Source organism: Tiliqua scincoides, chromosome 3 (genome assembly GCF_035046505.1).
Source record: "Tiliqua scincoides isolate rTilSci1 chromosome 3, rTilSci1.hap2, whole genome shotgun sequence".
In the NCBI taxonomy this organism is placed as follows: domain Eukaryota; kingdom Metazoa; phylum Chordata; class Lepidosauria; order Squamata; family Scincidae; genus Tiliqua; species Tiliqua scincoides.
In genome coordinates this window covers 71,510,453-71,533,061 of record NC_089823.1, presented here as the reverse complement: position 1 = coordinate 71,533,061, position 22,609 = coordinate 71,510,453, and the positions used below count along the sequence as shown (strand labels likewise).

Here is a 22,609-nt window from a genome sequence, read left to right as displayed (position 1 = left end):
CCCCTGCATAATTTTGTATGTCTCAATCATGTCCCCCCTCAAGCGTCTCTTTTCTAGGCTGAAGAGGCCCAAACGCCGTAGCCTTTCCTCATAAGGAAGGTGCCCCAGCCCCGTAATCATCTTAGTCGCTCTCTTTTGCACCTTTTCCATTTCCACTATGTCTTTGGTTTCCACTATTGGTTTGGTGCACATGTAGATTTCTGTAAACATACAGTTCATTTAGTAGGTGACAGTCCTATTCCAAAGGTAATTACAATCAAGCCAGTTCTCACCTCAAGGTAGTTTCATCTTACAGAAAATCAAGGGACCAAGAACAGTTCTGCAGAAGCATCAGAATTACAATTAAGTCAGTGCTCGCACATAAGCAAAATATATTTACAAGCAACACTGTTCTTTTGCAAAACTACTGGCAGTTTTGACTTATGATTGGAATGTGTTCCTAACTGTTATCATTAGAAATCTGTTGATAGTTTTGCATGAATTATAAAAATATTGTTCTTAATAATTCACTATACATAAAATAAATGTGAAATATTTTCACATTTTAGAAACTACTGACTCTGTATCAAATTGTAAGCTTGGCAGTGATAAACTAGGTGGGAAAAATGAGTTTCTCTGCTTGACAAAGCATAATAAAAACAGTTTATGTTCAATTCAAACAAATTATGCCAAATTAGGTAATAAAATGTGATTTAAATATTTGACAATGGAATAAGGAGATCAGAAAAACTCAGATAAGGCAATCTGCTTTCACATAAGGTCCCTGTATTTGTAGAAAAGCAAAACAGTGTTCCAGAGGAATGAAATCAAATATAAAACAAGTCCCTTAAATTTTATTGCCATGATGCCATTTTATCTTCGTGATATATTTATGATCAGTGATGAATCACATGAGCCTATTAGACTCATACCATTATTTTATTAATAACTTTACTAAATAATAGTAAATCTGATAGCATTTTGCATGAACGAAGAGATTTTATATATTTTAGGGTGCAATCCTGCCCTTTGCTTGGGCTGGCCCAGGAGGGTCACAAACATGCCATAAAGCAAATTTGCACCTCCTCGGGAGTAAGCCGTTCCGGCATATGGAGGCTGAATCCAGCCTCCTTGGTGGCTTATGCAGTGAGCCTTGCATTGGCCTGGCTGGGCCAACACAAGGCTCTGGGGTGGGCAGGGAGGAGGCAGGAGGGAGGTGTTCCTGGATGGGGTGAGGGCGGGCGGTGGGCGGTCCCAGTGGCAGGCAGATATGGAGCAGAGGCAGGGTTGAGATCCACTACTTATGCTGGTTATGCTCTGTTAGTTTGTTGTTAAATGAAAAAGAAAAATGTTTGAAATCAAAGTAAAGTTTATACAATTTAAGAAATGCAGCTAACCCAAACTTGTTTGACAATATTGTTACATTGACAATAAAAGCCCTTCAATGCTCAGGAATGCTCAGTATTAACTAATCAAATTCAAAAGGAATGTTTATCAGTTAAGATATTTTGTGAGATGAAAGCCAAGAACAGTTAAGAAACATTATTCCAGAATCTGAACAAGTAAATTAGAACAGATAATACAAAATAAAGCATAATCAATGACACACACAGTGGCATAGCTAATGATGGTCTGGTGCCAAGTTCAAAATGTTGCCCCGGAAGTGATGTCACAACCGGAAGTGACATCACACCCTGCCTTTTTGAAAAGTGGGAGGATCCCACCTACTCCTCCCAGCAGCTCACCACCTACTTGCTCTGCTGCCTCCCCCCAGTCAGTGGCATAGCTAAGGCATCTATCTGCTACATGGGATGAAAGAAGGTTTTGTAGCCCCCCCACATGACAAAATTGAATCTAATTAAATAAATAAATAAAAAGTTATTGGTTCCATGCTGTAGCACAATAACATCTCATTGGCACGCAGAACAATCTGTCTCATAGGTCAGTTTGGAGTTAAGCAAATCCCTTTTTGTTCCACAAGGCAGTTGTGTTTTCATTTTCTGGCTAATTGGCCATAACTTTTGATAGAATAAAGATATTCCTGTGCGGTTTATTGCATTGCATTCTGCATTAAATTACCTTTCCAATGATATATAACATGATGGTATTATTCATCCATACCAAGATTTTCACAATTTTGGTCACTAGTGTCTAGCTCAGCTTATTGCCCCCCTAAAGCTTGATGCCTGGTGCAACTGTAACCCCCAGCACCCCCTTACCTATGGCCCTGGACAAACAGCATGACAACTGCTTTTCAATGCCAATTAATTAAAACACTTAATCAAGAGCATGACTCAAATTGCAAACATTGGCATTTGGTACAGTAATTACATCAACTATAACAGTAGACGTGGTGGTTAACCAAATAATAGCTTTTGACTCAGACTGGCACTTAGGAAAAATACAGCAAAGCTTAACTGTAGGAATATAAAAGAGAATATCATTGTTAAAATATTTATATACTACTTTTTAATAAACATTTCATAAAGTATTTTCCATTGCAAAATAAGTGAGAAGGTGGTTCCTTTTCCCACCTTCTCAACTCTCTTTCCCACCTTCTCAGCACCCAGAGAGCTCTTACAGCCCAATCCTATAAATGCATTATGTTGGTGGAATATTTGCAACTGCTTTATAGCAGTTGCAAACACAACTCTGCCAGTGAGTGTGGCCTGGCTGCCATGGCAAGCGGCAAGGTCCATGCTCTGATGATCTGGGGATGCCCACTAGTTTAGGTAAAGTCATACAGGGGGTGGAATGAGCTGGGGGAGGGAAGAAAGTGGAGGAGATGGGGCAGAAAGGAGGATGTATCAGGACAATCAAATCCTAACCACCTTCCTGGGCCTAATCTGCCTTCACAGATCAGCAATTTCGCTGGCACAGGTCTGCACTGACCCATGGCAGCTGCTGGGGCTTGCCCCAGGACAAGGGAATGAATGTTACCTTACCCTGAGGAGGCCTCTACATGCCAAAACTCCCACTCAGGATACAGCCGATACCATGTTGACACCGCTGGATCACCGTGAGAGGAGTTAGGTAGGATTGGTGCTGATGGTTAGAAGGAGAAAATGGGGACATGTGTTCAGTACTCTGAACTCAGTACGCTGGTCTTTGGCACATGGAGTACCAGGGGGTTCCATTTTGTTTGCCAAGTTGTTTAATATCTACATGAAACTGCTAGGAGATGTCATCCAAGGATATGGAAATGGGTGTCATCAATCTGTGGATGACACAGGGAGATCTGAGTTTGTATGGCCTGGCGGGAACACAGGAGCCCCTTCCCTTAGGAATTTTTTGCTGCCTGTCAAGATTGGTCGGTGACAGGCAGTTTTTTCGCCTACCCCAGACTGCCATGGGTATGGGGCTGCACCCCATCATATAATTGGTCACTTTATGCTGGCAGGTGGTGCGGTAGAGGCGTGCTTGGGACCGTGGAGTGCAGCTTCAGACAGCATAGGCAGGGCAGAACCCAATAGCAGTCCTCAGTGGCTCAGCGGCACAAGGACATTGCCTGGGGCCCTGGCCGGGACTGCAGGGGTCCTCCTCAGAGGACTCAGACTCAGTGGCTCAGTCTGGCTGCCTTCCCCTTATGGGACAGACCTGGATGAGCTGCATTGCTCAAGAACGGGGCGCAGCTTGGAGTCGGGTGCACATCCTGCCTGGGGGACAGAGTTGGTTCTGGGGCCGCCCAGCGGTCCTGCCTCCGCACCACGCAGGGGTTTCGCTGCCCCTGAAACTGCAGGTCTCAGCCTCCTTTTCTGTATTAAAATGCTAACAAAGTGGCACATTCTCCCACATGTGTTGTCTTGAGTGTTCATTGGACTGTGCCCAGACAAACATCTAATGCCAGAGAGGTTTTTGAAATCCCAAAGTATTGTCTGAAGGCGGTAAGGGTCTGGATGTTGATTAACAAACTAAAATTAAATCCAGACAGAACAAAGGTCCTCTTATTTCAGAAAACCATGACACAAGGGCTGATTTGTCAACCTTGGTCACCTTGGGTGCCCTTCAGGGAGAAAGACAGAATACAAACCGAATAAATAAACAAACAAACAAACAAACAAACCTGTTTCGAATGGGGTTGCACTCTTGTTCCAAGGGCAGGTTTGCAGGCTGGAGGTTCTCCTGGACTCTTTGCTGTTCTTCGATCACTGGGTGGTGATAGTAGCGGGGGGGGGGGACTTTCCCCAGTTTACTTTGGTGCACCAGTTGCATCCATTTGAATTGATCAGACCTACCCACAATGGTCCATGCCATGTGACATCAAGACTTGACCACTGTAATACACTCTACGTGGGGCTGCCCCTGAAGACTGTCTAGAAACAGCCGTTAGCGCAGAATGAGGCAGCCCATGTGATTCTTCCTGGTAGAATTAAGAAGTTTTTCCTCCCTGATCATCTTCCAATGAGACCTCAAATTGTTTTTCCCACTTGATTAGGTTTCATATTTGGATTCTTTTTCTGTTGGTTGTATTTTATATCTTTTTCGTTCCTGATACTCTGATACTTTTAGTCCTGCCGTACTGGTATTCTGCTGCTTTTTTATTTTGTATATTTTATTGTTAATTGTGTTTTATTTCTGTTTATTGTGTAAGCTGCCTTGAGTGCCCCATATTTTAGGGGGAAAGGCAGGATATAAATCCTATTAAAAATAAATCTAGCATAGAGAGTACTTATATATGCCACCATAAAAACCTGAAATCTAAAACATGGAAGTTCCAAGCATCTTGGAAGATTTGCATTCTAACCAGTCAGAATGTGAAGCTCTGGAGCATCTTCAGAGTTTCTCATTCTAACATAAAAGCATCAGGTGGTTGGCACAGCACTTTCTAGTACTTTTTATCAGAATGAGAATCTCTGAAGATACTATAGGGCTTTGCGCTTGGACTAGTTGGAACCAGAAACAACCATGATGCTTGGAAGCTTCACATTTTTGCTAGCTGAAACTAAATCTGATTGATTTTGCATTTTTACTGAAATACATATATTGTACACACATTCAGTGGTTAGCTTGAAACAGTCTTGGAAATTAGAGATAGCGACGTTCAATCAGAATATATAATTCCAGTGCCTAAATATGGCTTGAGTTTTGAATCCATATTTGATACTATTATATTCTTTCCAAAAGTTACAAGCAATAAGTCAAAGAAAGAGATGGAATTAGATTTTTTTGAAGTTGTTTTGTCTGTACTAAGTGCCATGCTTCAGGTCACATGCTGGTAAGGTACCCAGATGAGATAAAAGAGTTTACCTGTTAAAATTATTTCCCAGCTCTTCTTTTTCTTTTAATCAAATTGTCAAGTACAGTCAGAAACAGACCAGCAAGCTACACCTGCCAAAGGTTGCTGACTGTCAATCTTTTTTTTTAAATGCACTTCGTGTACTTCCTTATGGCTTTTGTCTCCTCACTTTACTTCATTTTACTTGCCAAAGGTTAATAGGAGACACACAAATGTCACAAACATTTTATTTCTAAACTTTTGTCAACACACAGTTGCTTTATCTCATGCCCCTCAACACTGGCCTACTCACTTCCCATTGTCTTCCTGAGATGTTGACTTCCCTTCTTCGTACTAGGAAATTTCCTGTGTAGCTGCCAAATACAAGCAAGTCCTCTTAAGGCTTCTGAATATCAACTTTCACTTTGTGTTAGGGTTTTTATTCTGGGCATAAGAGGGTTAAAGGCACAATCCAGAGTGCCTCATGGGCCAACACAACACACCGTAAGGCACGTTTGCACTGACTTGTGAGTTGGGGAAGCCTGCACAAGGATGTGCACCAGCCTCCCTGTGCTGGAGCAAGCCACAGGACTGGTAATGTAACACGAGCCTTTCCAGGTTTGCATGGGGGCCTGGGGGGTGTGGGGAGGGAGGGAGGGAGGGAGGGAGGCATTTCAGGTTGAGGGAGGGTGGGCAGCAGGTTAGCTCATGGGCAGGTGGCGGGTGAGAAGGCAGGGTCAGGATCTGGCACTTATGCCAGATCCTATCCCTATTCCCAGGAAGCCCAGGGCAGCACTGGATTTCTCGGATCTTCACCACCTCTTTAAGTGCAGCAGATCTGAGTAGCCCAACTGGGGCTGCTGCAGTATGACACAAGGTAAGGGGAAGTGATTTCCCTTGCCCTGGGCTACGCTGCCTTTGGTCCCAACCTTGCCTTGGATATGGGGCAAGCCCACTGACCTGCCTGCTCCATGGTAGGTTAGGATTGGGCTATAAGCCTTTTAAGTACCACAGACTGCTGCTCAAAAGAGACACACATCAATTATCTTTCTGTTTCAGTAGATGAAAATCTTCCGCAACTGGTTATTTGATCATAATAGTGCCATTGTCCCAATCTTCCCTCTGCCCTGTGACTGCTCTTCTTAAGGGGGAAAATACATATATGCACACACTGTGGCCCTTCATTGCAAAATAGCCTATGAAGGCCCAGAACTATCTTGAATTAAAAGCGGAAAAATTGTGATATTAGAGTTATGATGTACTAAACTCACAGGTAAAAACTTAACCTTCAAAAATGTTTGAGGACTAAGGCTGACATGAATATTCAATCAATACCTAACTGCCTAAAAATCTTTGAATCAGTTACAAAGATGAGTCTGACAAACTGGGTGGCAAATTTTTTGAACATATTAATAAGAATAAAACACTTGCCAAGGCAGGTGTAGCAGCATCTTTTGGAAAGACACATTCTTTCTTCTCTCTGATGTAAGAGAGAATGCCTCTTCAGAATGCCTCTTCTGCTCAGAGAAGCTTTCCTCAGAACAATTGTTTATTCATATGGAAGTTCAGATTATTTAATTAATCAGTTAAAATTCATATAATTAATAAGCTAGGATCTCTTTAAAAAAAACCACTGTCAGGAATGTTGTGGATTTTACTTTGGTCCTAGAATTTGTCCAGGAGTTTGAAGGAGGATCTAAAAAGAAGACTACGTATCCTTAAAATGTCCTTGCAGTTGTTAGTTTTCAGAATTGATTTTTTTCTTTGACAAAATAATTAAACAAACCGGTGATGTTTTTCAAATAAGTCTCAGGGAAACAAAGGGGAGCATGAGTTCCATGCATGATTGTGGCACATGTCAGCATATTATAGGTTTGTGTACACACCACATGAGAAACAAGGAGGATTTTTTTTAATTGCTGTTTCTTTTAATTAGTCATTACAGGAAAGATCAATAACAAATCCAAATCCAAACACTTAGAGGAGCTCTGGAGGTGACAGGATAAAGAAAAATACTCATCTAGCATGCAGAAAGTAAGACCCGGAACAAAAGTGCAAAAGCCCATGTGGAAATGAACATTTTCCATAGAATAACTGCATGTTACAAAGTCCTAGAACCTAACTTGTACTTAAGTAGGAGAGCTGGTTCACAGGATTGCAACTCCAGGTACGGCAAAAACAGGGAAGAAACTTTCAGGGCCCTGGTTCAGTAGCAGATAAGCCTGCCATCTGCACGGAATAAGGCAATTCTATGACTGTAGAAAGAAAGACTTCTCCTAACATCCAATGCTGGGATGTCAAACTCTTCCCATACAGTGGACCAAATAGCATTCATGGCACCTGCTGAGGGCCAAAAGTGATGTCATTAAGCAGGAAATGATATCATTAAGCAGGTGATGACCAGAAATAAGCATTTTTTCTCACTTAGTGACTCAAATGACAGAAGATAAAATACACAAATCTTGATCATATTTTCAAAACACCACTCAAAGAGTGGCCTTCTGATAATTGGGCTCTCCTAGCACCACCCTTTCAGCACTGCTGCTTTTGCCAATGCTTCACTTTGTAGCTCAGCAGCTGATGGCGGTACTGGGAGAGCCCAGCTGTCACATGAGTTGGCTAAAGAACTTCTGCTGGCTGCATCCAGTTTGTGGGCCTTAGGCTTGACATCCCTGATCTAGTTTGTGAAGGGCTCCCTCTTTAAAACTGGATTTTGAAAGAACAGTGTTAAGTCCAGATTAGTATGACATCAGTGTGGAGTTGGTGCATTAAGCAGTATACCACCCCAATGGCCATTCACCTGGCTGAAGCATACAATAGCTGGACAGATGCCCACAACAGTGCGGTAAACAAGGCCGTCGTTTAAGAGTGGGGCCTCAAACATCTTCTATTCTCAGTCCTTGGCAAGTGTATATGTGCGTGTTTATCACATCAGCACCATGTGTTGCATACTCAGCACAATTCTAACTCAAGTATTTGGAAAGCCCCTAAATCTTTTCCTTTCATGTTCTCAGGGGGATCTTGCAGATGTTATTCCCTATACAATATTCCAAATCATCAGCTTTCTTAAAGACTTTATCCTCAGTCTAGTAAATCTCTCCAAACCTCCTTTTTCATTAGGTCTGAAGTGAAGGTTTCAGTGACAGCGATTATAAACTCTACAAGCATGCTGATATGTTATTTTAGCTAGTGTTGCAATCATGAAACTAGAGTGCAAGCTCTACGTTTTTCCTGAAGTTGAAGACAAAAGCAGCTGATGATGCAAATTGTTGCTGACTAAAACTGTACTACTTTTTTCCCAAAGGATACTGATGCCAAATTAAGGTATGGCACTGCAAGTAGCCAGCATGCCAGAGTGAAATGGCAGCATTTTCAAGCTGGAGTGACAGGTCAAGCGACATTTCAATGGCTTTTCTGAAACCTCAAGAATGAAAGAGTTTTACCCTTAGGATCTCTCAAAGTTGAAATCAACTGTATGCATGCAGCAGAATGAAGTGGCAGAATGCTGAGGACAAACAAACTGCACCACTTTGGACTACAAAAGGGGAATTAACCAGTTCCCTACAAATTGAAAACCAGTACTACTGGGCTACTAATCCTTCTTTTCTATGGGTAGAAAGCACATGATATGAAAGAGCATGCAAAAGTGGATTACTGTACTGTGGTCTGAAATACTACTCTCTATTTAACTCTCTACTCTCTATGGTCTTCTGCACATCACTCTGCTGCATATGTAGACAAAACCTCAACCTGTTTAATGTGTAGTAGATATTTGAGTGCAACGTTAACACAATGTTAATGTCATCACTCGGTTAAAGTAGAAGGTCAACTTGAAAGATTTCTATAATAATTATTTGTATCAATATTCATACTTGTGCAGCATTGCAAGTGTATTTATGTAGAAATGCAGGATAGAAAAAAATTTAGAACACAGATATGCTTTGGTATAACAGGTTGCACTAGATTTTAGTAATCGGCAATTAGAAAAACTAATTGCCTCATATTCATTTACACTCTTAAGTCTACCTGCAAATTATAGCTGTTTTTCTTATTTATGTCTCATAGGTCCAAAATGCACTCTTGAGATTAAGTGCAGAAAGGCAAATTGTTGAGCTAAATAGCTATAAAAATAACTGCCATTGTGTATTTATCATTTGAGTTGAATGCCAGTCCCAACAACATACTTCTATTTTTTAATTAACCCTCCTTTAAATTTTGCAAGCAGTCAAGTCAAGAAATGTGTCTGAAAGGAAAGGCCCTTTAGCCAAAGGAGAAGGGGTACGAGTTCATTTGTACATTAACTGCTCCAGTGGAGCAAAATAATTTTTCTTCATTGTATCATAATCAGTAAAGCTAATCTTTAAAATAAAAAGACAAACAGTTTTGCAACTGCTCAGCACTCTTAACTGCCATTCAGACACACTGAGAGAAGTCCAATAGTTTATTAATATTCTGTAGATGCTTGCTTAGGACCAGTTGAAATTTCCTATTAGCCACTGCCAACTACATCAATTAGCTGGTAAAACAATTTTGTATCATTCTATTCAGCAACACTACTACAATCAATTTACACTGCAAGAGGAAAAAGTTATACTTCATGCCTAACAAGCAACACCGTATCTTCTGTAGAATGAAATTACCATGCCCTATCCATTTTCCAGTATTTGCATGAGGAATATCTTCAACATAACTTGTAAATAGGTAATTTAAAAGAGTACATTGCACCAGTAGACAAAAATAAAGATATACACAGGAAATTCATTTGATTATAAATTCATTTGATTATATTTCATCACTGGAATACTATGAATATTGCTTTCCAATTTATTTTAAATTTGTCTAGCATCAGATCGCTACATACAGGCAATTAATGTCTTCCTACCCCTTTCAGTTATGTTGGCACAAGGAACTGCTGACAAGAATTTGAACATCTTGCGAAGGCCTCATAGCCCACTTATGGCTGTTATTATAAGATGTACTGCTATAAAAGTCTATACTGGCATCCCCACTCCAGTTCTTTTTTTAGGCCAGTTCTATCAACAATGAAATCTGAAGAAGTGCTTCTCTTGCACTAAACCTCTTATGCTCAATTGAACTTAGTCCATAGAAAATGAAGTAAGGACTACATGAGAAAGGAATGTTTGTCCCTGTCCTCTGATTTTTGAATACAGGATGATGTTAAATGTCACAATGCACTCTATAAATAATTTTGCCTTCCCCTTGCCTTGAAGGGTGACCTGTGCCCTCAGCCAATTTGGGCTGAAACTTGGCTGTTTTTCAAAGAAGCTGGTTTTTCTAAGCTGATTTTTCTAAGAAGCTAAGAAGCTAAACGGTTTTTATAAGAAGCTGGTTGTTTTTCTAACAACAAAAAAATGAACTTGGAATGAAATTTAGCTTGAGGGTCCATTGGAAAGACCCTCAAGGTAAATTGAGGACAGTATGATGTGTTCATTTTTTTCCAGAGGAAAAAGGAGGCAGATACTTGTATAAAACATGTACAAATGGCCCTCCATATCTGCGGGTTCAGTACCTGCAGATCTGAAAACCCACAGGTTCCGAACTGTGGAATAGGCCTCCAAACAGTAGTCCTCCAAACCCAACTGGAACACAGCTCCAGTCAGGTCCAGAGGCTCTTCCAAGGTCCAGGGAAGCCTCCCCAACCCTTGAAGGCCTTGTAAGGCATCCAGAAGGCCAAAAAGCATGACTTCTGGTTTTTGGTCAAAACCAGAAATCATGGGTTTTGGTCCTCTGAGGAAGTCATGGTTTTTGGAATTGGAAGTCATGGCTTTTGGCCCTCTAAAGGTTTCTGAAAGCCTTCTGAGGGTTGGGGAGGTCACACGCCGCCTCCTTGGCCCTCAGAAGGGCATCCAGACCTGACCGGAACACAGCTCAGGTCAGGTTTGGAGGACTTGCTCCCCCAAACCTGTAGATTTCATTATCTACATGTTTCCTTATCTGTGGGGGTTCCTGGAATGAAATCCCTGCGAATAATGATGGCCGCACTGTATTTCTTTACAGATTTAGAAACCAACCTTTAAAACAAAACTACCAAAAAGAATATGCACATTTTAAAATATACCTGGAGGTGTGGGGAATGTGAAGGAACTAAACAAAGTAGGATGCGATTGGTGGGGGGGGGGGTAGGACATAAATCAAAAGCTCCTCACGTTTCCCTGTAACATCCAAAGCAGAACTTCTACATCTCCCACAGCAAATAATTGGATCATGAATAATTCTGGGGGAAACAATTTCTTGTCCCCATATGAATAAATTATCTAGAGATTGAAATCTTTACTGGCACTGGAGTCCAGTCACAAGTTAATCAAGTGCGAAGGTACTCCAAAAGGTGGATCAACCCACAATGATGCAACTTTGCATTTCCTTCTTTCTACTTCTGATAAGTCAATTATTACTCAATTTGCTGATTATCTTTATATTGCAGAGATGCAAAGTTAAATCTACTGATCCTCATAGAGTTGTTAATACGTATATGAGCTGTGGAAACCCCCTTGTTAGGGGCAGGTCATTTCTGTTCTTTGTTTGCTTACTTGTATTTATGTCTATGCCTAATAAAGGTTGATGATGATGATGATAGTTGGATCTGCACTTTGCTGCCACATTAAACTACCTAGAGTTTAATGTCAGAATGTTTTTTTGTTATTCTGCAGTCTCAGAACCTGGATGAATTCAACTGTCCCATCTACCAACTGATCTCCCTGATCTGGTAGGGTTATCAAGGTCAGGACGTAACTTGGGCAATAAGGGATTTGTGATTTTGCCTACCTGGGTCCAAGGTCTGTATGAATTGAACTGGCTCTATTGGCTGTACAAATGTAGTATTACCACACCTTGCTTACACTAGGTCTCTCATTCTAAGGCCATTCATCACTCAGTAGCCTGGGGATGTTGTCTCCTTAAAGAATAACACTTTGAGAAACATATTCACCATTTGTGAATTTATTTAATATAAGTTAAATTGTTCTCTTAAACGTAATGTAAATAAAGCTATAATTAAAGCTTAATTATATAAACTGGCTAACAATATCTATTACATGTTTCCGAAACATGTTTCAGTTTTGATAGTTTATATTAGACTCCTGACTGGAACAAAGTTATGCTGGCTTTAAGACATTAACGTAGCACAGATTGTCAAGTGCCAGTCTGTACTGGTATACTAGTTTGCTGTAGTGGCTCTTTTGGTCCATGACATCCATGTTGACCAAGATCTGGAATCTGGAGAGGTAGCAGTGAGCGTGGTGATCAAAGCAACACTTGGGTGTCAGGTGCACTGAATCAACATGCCTGATTCTCCAACAACTGGAAGCATCCAGAGGAATACACTTCATTTTGAAAGTAACTATCCCTAATTGCCTTTGAATGTTTGAGAACTTGAATTAAGCTGTAAGTATTCCAGAAAGCTGTCTTCATCATCACAGCATTAAAATATTCAAAAAGAGAGAGAAAACATATGGTGTCTAAAATTATTTGACATGTTTTATGAACAGATGTCTTCCCTATTATGTTCAATTTTATAGGCATTTTTTTGATGATTGTAAAGAGTGATTTTTCTAAACACTGTCTTTTGTTCTATTTATTGTGCCTTAATTATTTTCAAAGAATGAAATGAGATCCTTTTATTACCCTACACTGTCTCTATTAGAAACGATTAGTAACATTAATTGGGTTGTTTCTACTATGGTAAAGACCGGCCGATCCAATAAAAGGTATCGCTTGGTACATTTTCTCATTCTGAAAAAGCCACGCTAAAGATTGATTCATACATATATTCGCTACTTCCCTTAAGCATTTAAATTTCTCACATGGGCATCTATTAATGTGAAAAGTGTAATGCCAGAAGGGCAAACTCACATATAAGTTCATTGATCAGCTTCCATGTGCTGGGGTGTAAAGCCAAAAAGTTCTGTAGAACTGTGATCCTTAGAGAGTTGGTTCCTCTTAACATATTGCTCCCATTAGTAGACCACTTGTATGAACAGTTAAAGAACCAATGGGGATATCATTTGAATCCTGTCTTAGAATCTATGTAGCTCTTATAGAACAAGGGCCCAATCCTATCCTCTCTCCCCCCTACTAGTGCAGCCACACCAAAAACAGAAGCACTGTATCCAGTGGGGTGGGGTTGATCAGAAGGCTTCAGAGGGGAAAGGGAGTAACCTCCACCACTGCCATACCTGCTGCAGTGGGTGCGGCAAAGCCTGGCGACAGCTGGGGAACACTCTCAAAATAGCCACCAACAGAGCGCTCTGTGTTCTGACAGCAGCCATTTTGCGACAGCAGCCATTTTGCGACACCAGAACTCCTTTCCACTGCCACAACATGCACCACCTGGCAGCCCAATCCTGCGTAGGACTGAACTGCGAGATACAGCAGTGATTGAACCACAAGAGTGAACCCGTTCTCTTAAGCCTAAAGAAGTATCCAGTGTCAAAACTATCAGAAGTCTTTTATAGGGCAGGAGGTCTGGTCTAGAGGGTAGAGCCTCCGTCTGCCTGAAGATAACATCCACAAGGTCGCCAGTTCGAGGCCACCGGCACCGTGCGACCTTGAAGGAGCAGACAAGCTGAAGCCGAGCTATTCCATCTGCTCTGAGCGTGGGAGGATGGAGGCCAGAATGTGAAGCCAGATCGGAATGAAACACCTGAATGTAGTGGTTCTTGAAAGAAAGAACCTTCTTTCAAATTGTAAAAATCCCTATTTAATAAGGGATTTAAATAAAGCCTGCCTATGTAAACTGCCTTGAATAAAGTCTTGAATAAAGACCATGAAAGGCGGTATATAAATACCTGTTATTATTATTATTATTAGACACTGCATGCAAAACATTCTAGAGATTCTACACCTGATCATGAGATTCAGCTCATGTGGGTATTTAGACAATAAATTAATTGCTATGCTCCCAGCTTTTGGTTTCTAATGACTACACAGTGCATGATTGCAAGAAAAGTTTCTCTGGTGTTTTGGCAATTTGGAGAACATGGTTCTGGCTAGAGGACTTTTGGGAGTGGGGTGGGATGTGACCATATTTAAGAAAAGTTGTACATTCAATTTTTTAGATGATTGAAAAGTATTAAAAAAGAAGTTCTGGGCTCTGCAAGGTGCTTAGAGCAATTTGTGCTATTTGTTGTCGTTAAGAAAGGTGTTGTCATCTTTGACTTACTTCTCTTTGCCAGTATTTTTCCCTTTAGCCTGTTTTCATATTGCAACAACAGCCTGCTACTTCTAAGTGACCTTCTTTCCAGTACATTTCATATGTACTGTTTTAACAATGCAAATTGCAGACTCGCCCATTAATCACTAGAGTGTGTAAGCATTCATTCTGAATTGGTTCTAATAATTTAATAAGTTAATTGCATGGTTTGTTATAAACTGTGTCTGTTACGTAGCCGTTTCATGAATTCAAAGGATGAGAGGGGTGTTACTAGTTATCAGCAGTGATGGTGAATTTTCGAACTGAGGGTTTGAAATAAGAGCTGTTATATACCAAACAGAAATTTCTCTGGATTTAGGCCAGTCAGGCTTCACTGCCAGTTCCACTCCCTCCCAACCATATTTATTCTTCCAGATGGGTAAGAGAATGGGCCACAAATCTTGCTAGCTCTCATTCCTTGGAGCTCTCATTCCTACCAGCCTAGCCCTATTGAGTAAGATCAGTAGTGTTATTTTCTTCCAGCTTGTATGGGACGTATAGTTCTATATGCTTTCCTACATTTACGTTTTCTGAGAATTCTACTAAGAAGTTTGAGAAACCCGGCATTACAGGTTAGAGTCATTACTAGATATAGGGGAAATGATTTCTCCATTACTAATTATCTGGGGTACAAATTGCATTAATCCGCAGACATCAGCCAGAAGGCTCAAAACCATTGTGGCTGGCAGTGAGAAATACACCCACCAGTCTATGCAATACTAGTTCATTGAATCTTTTGAGTTTGGAAAGTTTCACCTGTTTGTGAAATTATGAAATAATTTTCCAGGAAACCATAAAACATTGTTCTTGAGAATTAGCCTCTAATCTCACTAAGTTTTCAGGGGGGAAAGCTGGAAATGAGAAGAGAAATAAAGAGAGGCACACACACATATGCCTGAGAAAACAAAGCGACTAACTTTTGAGACAAGGAGTTACTATCTAACTAACTAAATAACTAACAGCCCAATCCAAATGGCTGCCGCTGCATCCTGCACACTCCAGGCAGCCACCGGTGGCTCCTTAGGAGAAGGTGACTTTCGTCCCCTTCTCCCGGGTAAAGTGAGCAGCCCTGCAATGGGGCTATTCGATTCACCGCCAATCGGTCAGTGGAGAATCAAGAGCCTGTGTGTTGGGTAATGAGCTCGACACAGAGGCTATGCCACTGTTCCAGTCTCACTCCCTCCCTGCTCCCTCCCTCTGGAACGCCTTCTCCCCATCCTCTCCCCACCTCCTTCCTGCCCTCTTCCCATTTTCCGCTGACTGCCCCCTCCTCAGAACGCCTCCTTCCCACCCACCCCCATGCCCCCACTTACTCACTGCTGCTTGGCGGTTCATGCGACCGGCCAGCACTAGGCTACCACCAGCGCTTGCCCGGCGTTAGGGCCTGCAAATGTGCCTTATGGTATTGCAATAGTGCGTGCCAATGGTAAGCCTGTGCACACTGTTCAAGACTGGGCAGTAACGAACTAAGGCCACAATCCTAATGCCTTATGTCAGTGCTTTCCAGTACTGACAGAAGGGCAATGCAGTTCTGAGGAAAGGGAACAAACATTCCCTTACTTTGAGGAGGCCTCCATGAGTGCCACCCAACTGCAGGATGCAGCACATGTTCCATTGGCACAGCTATGCCAGTGCTGGAAAGCACTGACATAAGGGGTTAAGGCTGTGACCTAAGAAGGAGAAGAAGAAGAAAACTACCTCCTAGTTTATTCAAACACATTCATATTATCGGAGAACAATAATAAAAAATATCATGAAAATTTCTCCCAAAGCAATCAGTAGCAAACGCTACAGATAACACTTTGAAAAATGGACCAATAAAGCAGCAAATGTACTGCTTTATTCATCATTCTTTAAAAAAGGAGAGAGAGAGAGAGAGAGAGAGAGAGAGAGAGAGAGAGAGCTCAGTTATAAATGGGAGTTTCATTTAAAAACATTTCCTTTTCCATATTTATGAGTCAATTTATTATCACCCAATTGACCTGTTAGCAATTTAATTATGTATAAAGTACTTCATAGTAAGTATCTACTGGAGGTTTTAATAGACATATTAAGTCATTTGAAGGGTATTGCATTAATAATGCAATGTCAAAAACTGGGACCATATAGGGTGCAGGTGAACCTTTAAAAATTGCATGTTAAATTGGAAACTGCCTCATTAGAAACGATTGTGTGCATGCCTGCATCTTTATATGTAAAATTACACATAAATTTGTGACCCATTGCCTCTTTAAAACTTTGTTTTTGATCAGTCTTGACAAAGTGGACAATTGGTCATTCGTAGTCTCCAGACTGCCCTGTTCCAACTAATGGAAAATGCACAGGATCTTGTGCAAAGAGCAAGGTAAAACCTATTGCAGAGCAGAAGAACTATCACTGATAGGTACAAGAGGGTGGAAACAAGGAGCAGAGAAACACAATTGGTTAGAGGCACCTAGTCAAGACTCAGATCCTGCAAGAACTCCCAGACTAGCAGTATCTACCAAATTCTGAAAACCAGCAGACTCCTTATATCCCTAAAGGAAAGTCTGACTCCTCTAGTGAAGGTGCAATGAAGTTAAAAGGGCAGCATTTGTGGCTTGGTGCCATGTACTTTGATTGTGTGGAAGGGCCTTGAACTGGGCATTCTGCTTCTACAAAGGTATTTATACACTGCTATTTAACATCATCTATGCCACAACATCTAAAGATTATCTCCATTCCCCGCTTTCTTCAGAATGGAGAGTTTCACAGACCTAACTGAAATTGCTGTTGGGGGCAGGGTGGTACTGATAGAGCTATACAGGTAGCATCTCACCTGGTTGGACAGTACGGCCTCTACATGCAAATAAAACTTGTAGCAGATCTTTTAAAGAGACTCTTATGTTATTTAAGTGGATAACGGCAATTAGAACTTAGGCTAGTTTAAAAGATCTGTAGTATGTTTTGGAGTATTAAATCTCTAAAGAATGCCAAGCACAGCAAATGTTAATTTTCCAGAACAGACAATTACTGTAGATACTTTGAATGATTGATTAATGCCTGCCATGGAAGTTTAAACTTCCATGGTAGAGAGCTCAGCAGTAGAATATGGGGAAAATGTGAGCACTAATAATGCTCTACTGCTAGCAACCCAATTTCATGCTTTGATTTTTTTCCCCTCATTCTTAGAGGTAATTACTGGTACAATGATATATATGCAAGTCTGGGACAGAAAGGAAGAGGAGGAATTAAGTGAAAACAAGTGCCCATCTCAATCATAACATTTTTCATTTCTTTACTAATGCTCTAGTTGCGAATTGTCATCAAGCAATGCTCTTGAGCAGCATTTATCTGTCTAATTGGCATCTTTTACAAATGCCCTGCATATAAATACAAACACACACACACACACACACACAAACCTACTACAAACTATATATTCCACATAACACTGTAAGGATGCAATCCTATATGCCAGTGGTTCCCACATTGTGAGCTGTGGCTCCCTGGGAAGCCATGGAAACCAACCAGGAGAGCTACAGAATTGTCGTGAGAAACCTGCTGCCCTATACAATGTATAGGATTGTAGCCCTAATGGGGAGCTTCAGCCAATGGCTCAGTAGATAAGGGAGCCGCCAGTTGAAAAAGTTTGAGAACCACTGCTATACACAAATTCCTGAGAGTAAACCACTGAATACAATGGGATTATCTTCTGAGCAGACATGGATACAACTGCACTGTACATTTTCCAAGAGATCTTTTCATAGTTTGTCCCTTCACTTCTATTTCAAGTGGACTTAGCAATAACACTCTCAGGTTTTATTCTGTGCATCCCCTTTCTGTGCAGCTGTGGCTAGAAGCACATCCTCCAGGAATTTTTTTTTTCCTAGCATCATTTGAAATCAAAGCCAAAGTGTGGTTCTCATTCTTAGGATGGTTAAGTGTCTTTGCTCTCAATTTCCTCCCAGTTATCTAAAAACTAGCAGCAGTAAATAAAGTAGAAATTTATCCATATGACCTCTCTTCTTAATGCTCTTAACCTGCCAAATAAGATGGAAGAGTAAATGGCTAGACAGTAAGAGTGCTGATCAAAATTTTGGGTTATAACTACATATAATGGAATAATATATATGAATCAGTGCTGTGATGCTGTGGCACAAAAGGCCAATGTCATTTTAGCCAGTGTTAACCAAAGCCTTGTATCCAAACAACTACATTAATCATGCCAGTTAACACTGGCAAAACCTCATTTCAGAGTACAGTGTTCAATTTTAAGTGTACAAGAAAAATTAGAAAAGATTACACAAGATAGTGATGAAAATAACAGATTGCCTATGAAGAAAATATGCACTAGCCCTGTTTTTGTATAAAGAATAACTTCAGTGTTTGAAGAGAGAAGTAAGGCAGTAGCCTATGTAGAAAAAGTGTGAAGAAGAATCAAGAGGAAGACAAAAGCAACATTACAGGTAGCTTCAAAATCTCTTTCAGCTATTTCTGACAGCTCACAAACAACACTGTAAAACACTGTGAACTTCTCCACTAACTTGCACCCAAAGAGACCTCCATATGGATGGTATTACTTATATTCAAAGAGAGTCAGAGGCATTATCCTTCAGCAGTTACCCAGACAGGGTAATACTTTATAATGTTTGTGTAATCCACAAATCTTTATAAATCTGTTTATAATTTTCAATGATCTGAGAGCATATAAGTTGAATATACATCTTCCTTAAACTGATCCTTGTCCTAAATTGTGAAACAAAGCCCTTGGAGGAAGTTACTACTATTAAAATTAACAAAAACAGCACATTGATGGAAAATACCCTTGACTACCTGTTTGATTCAGCATGTAGAACAAATAAGAGAATAGAGTAATGGACCATTACTAATGGTTTATCTTCCTGTTGTCGTTGTAATCACAAGTTCCAGTAACAGTTTCTTTCATCACTCATTCAGTTAGACAGAGATCAGATCCGACGGACTACACCTCTCAAGAAGACAGAATTTTGACCTGTTTTCAGAGTTCAGTATTCTACACTGCATTACAAGTGTGATGTTGATTGGCTGAGCTGGTGCACTGGTATGAAATGTTTAGTTACTCAAGGAATGAAACAGTTTATTCCCAACTTCTGAACCTTTCAAGTTTGGCTAGGATAAAAAGCTTGCACGGGAGATGTGCCAAGCAGCAATGAACCCAGAAGCAAAGATGCCTAATACAGAGTAGCCAACAGGTTGAGAAGGGAAGAATTTCATTAGGGAGGCTGGCTGTTCAAGAGACAGGGAGACTAGAGTTCCTTCTCAAATAAGGAGACTGCATTCAGCTTGATCAAGGCATAATCAAATTTGAGTCAGAGTAGAGATCAGGTCCATTATGCTATGGACACTCTGAAGACAAAGGTATCTACTTTTCTCTGAGTATACAGTGGTGCCTCGCAAGACGAATGCCTCGCACACCGAAAAACTCGCAAGACGAAAGCGTTTTTGCGATTTTTCTGGTGTCTCGCAAGATGAATTTTTCTATGGCCATGCTTCGCAAGATGAATTTTTAAAATTAAAAAGTTGAAGTTTTGTGCTTGAAATTTTTGAAATCCTCTGTACAGTATGTATGCGTTTAAAGAGCACTTAATAAACACTTTGTAAACCAAATTTGACTTTGTTCTGACTTTTTTTGCCCATAGGAACGCATTAATTAAATTTCAATGCATTCCTATGGGAAACTGAGCTTCGCAAGATGAAATTTTTGCAATACGAAACGACTTGCGGAACGAATTAATTTCATCTTGCGAGGCACCACTGTACTTCCTATGTTCCTAGTTGAGCATTAAAATGCTAACACTAAAGCATGTTTTCACATGCACAGTTTCTACCATGTGCATGGTAAAATCAGTCTATAATGTTGCTGTTCAACCTACAATGCCCAGACTGTACTTTTCATAATATGACACTAACAGATCAAGATAGGCTCAAATACATAAAATAATCTGATGTTAATACTTGCTGCACTAGCAATTGTTTATGCAGGCTCCATAGCACTTGAGCCAATGCTGACATCATATACAATGTATTTTGACATCAACAAGATGATCAGATCCATAGGCACAAATTGTTAGGTTAGGATTATTTTACAGCTAAAAAGACTTAAGAGTAATGTATATTTAATAGTGAACACTTAACCAGTTGTTAAAGTTGCTTTAGAGTTGGACTGTGTATATACACACAGTGTATATATATGTGTGTTTATGTATATACACATGCACTTGCGTGCACGCACACATGCATACACAAATGTACTGTTTACTGTAAGGGCTTAGACTTCTGAGCCAATAAACAATTTCTGTTAACAGGAAATGCTCAAATCCTAACCAGGAAGTGGTTATGTATTGTATGTAGGATAGTTTTCTCCACTAATTATTATTGGAAAAAAAGAGTAGGGTAAGATTTCCAAGTGAGAAAGGTCTGTTTTCTCTTTACATTTAAAGTGTCTAGACTCAGCAACTGTTTGGGCAGGTCTTCGGCCCCACTGTGAGTCTGAGGACAACAGACTGCTTTGTAGTGATGTGTCTCACCTCAGCACTGTGATCACCCCTCTTGGCAGTAAGTACATATCCCACACTTGAGAGAGTGAGTCCAACTGCACACAGCCTGCAGTAGCCCAACTTCTTGGCAGTCGCACAGCCAAGAGACAGAGCAAGTATACAAGGAAGGACTGCCCCAGAGCCAAGTTGGCCACATGGGCCAGTGGTGGAGCATCATGGATGGGCAGCCATATGAGGATTGAGCAGGCTGGTACTTATGGAGGTTGGGGTGGGACCTGAAAGGCTTTCCCAGGAAGGTACAGTGACCTAGGAAAACCATATAAAACAGCCATTGGCCTATGACAGGGGTGCCCAAACCCCAGCCCTGGGGCCATTTGCAGCCCTCGAGGACTCCCAGTCCAGCCCTCAGGGAGACCCCAGCCTCTGGCCCTCCGGAGACTTGCTGGAGCCCGCACTGGCGTGATGCAACCGCTCTCAACGTGACAGCCAACTGTTGACTTCTTGCGTGAGCTGTGGGACAAGGGCTCCCTCCTCTGCTTGTTGTTTCATGTCTGTGATGCAGCAGCAGCAGCAGTGAAGGAAAGGCTGGCCTTGATTTGTGCAAGGCCTTTTATAGGCCTTGAGTTATTGCAAGACCTTCATTCATTCATGTAAGTTCCATCTCTAATATAATCATTTATGTAAATTTATTCAAATTTAAAATGTAAATTAATTCTTTTCTTTCCGGCCCTGGACACAGTGTCAGAGAGATGACGTGGCCCTCCTGCCGAAAAGTTTGGACAGTCCTGGCCTAGGATGAGGGGCTGGGGGAGCAGCCACCAGAGAGACCTGATTTGGAGACTGCGTCTGATGACTAGGATTCCACTCCAGCTGGGCCCATTGAAGGAGTCATCCTGGGCTACAGAAAAAGGGCAGCAGGTGGAGCAGCCCCCTTCCCACATGATCCTCTGAGACCCCCTGAAGTTATTCCTTTCCCTTCCTGGGTTCAGTCTTGGAGAAAAGTCCAGTAGTCAGGACCCCTCTACAGGGACCCATCCCACAAGGACTGGCACTGTAGGACATAGTGAGTAAGGTTCAGCTTACCCCAGCTAAGAGGAAGCTTTATGCACATAACCAATAATTACCATGCATTACCGCGCAAAATAAAACATTTTTCATTATGCTATTTTGAGTTTATTTTAATGCCATTTTGGCTTACTTGCATCCTTGAACAACTATGTCACATGTTAAAAGCAAAAAGGGGAACTTCAGAACAAACTGAAATAATTCAGACTGTACCCTGAACAAAATACAAAAGCCCAAAACATCTTTGGTCAAAATCCTTTAGCTAAACATAAACAAGTGAAAGTAGCATAAAATGAATTAGGAATCGCCCATGAATCATTGTCTGCAAAGAACCTAAAACCAGCTCCTTAAATCCATATTTAGGCCATGATTTCAAAAGTGCTGAGGAACTGCAACTTCTGTTGTAAGCAGTAAGAACTGCAAATCTAAGCACCTTTGAAGAAAGCAGGCTATTTTGCCTTGATGCATTAACAAAGAACAAACACTAGTTGTAAATCCAAGAGTGCTGGCTCCAATCTGTTGAGTCTGAGTTTATTATGCTACGAAGCGCAAATCTAACGATGAAGTCTTAGTAAACTCTACAATACGCATATGAAAATTATAGTAGAAAATCTGGTGTCAGAAAGATAATCCTTTTTCCAATCA

General features: G+C 40.9%; 1 protein-coding gene across 4 annotated transcripts in view; it reads right to left on the bottom strand.

Moving 5' to 3' along the window:
* The window catches only part of DMD (dystrophin), a 1,248,719-nt gene that overhangs the window by 948,477 nt on the left and 277,633 nt on the right, over positions 1–22,609 (bottom strand). The window lies entirely within an intron of this gene.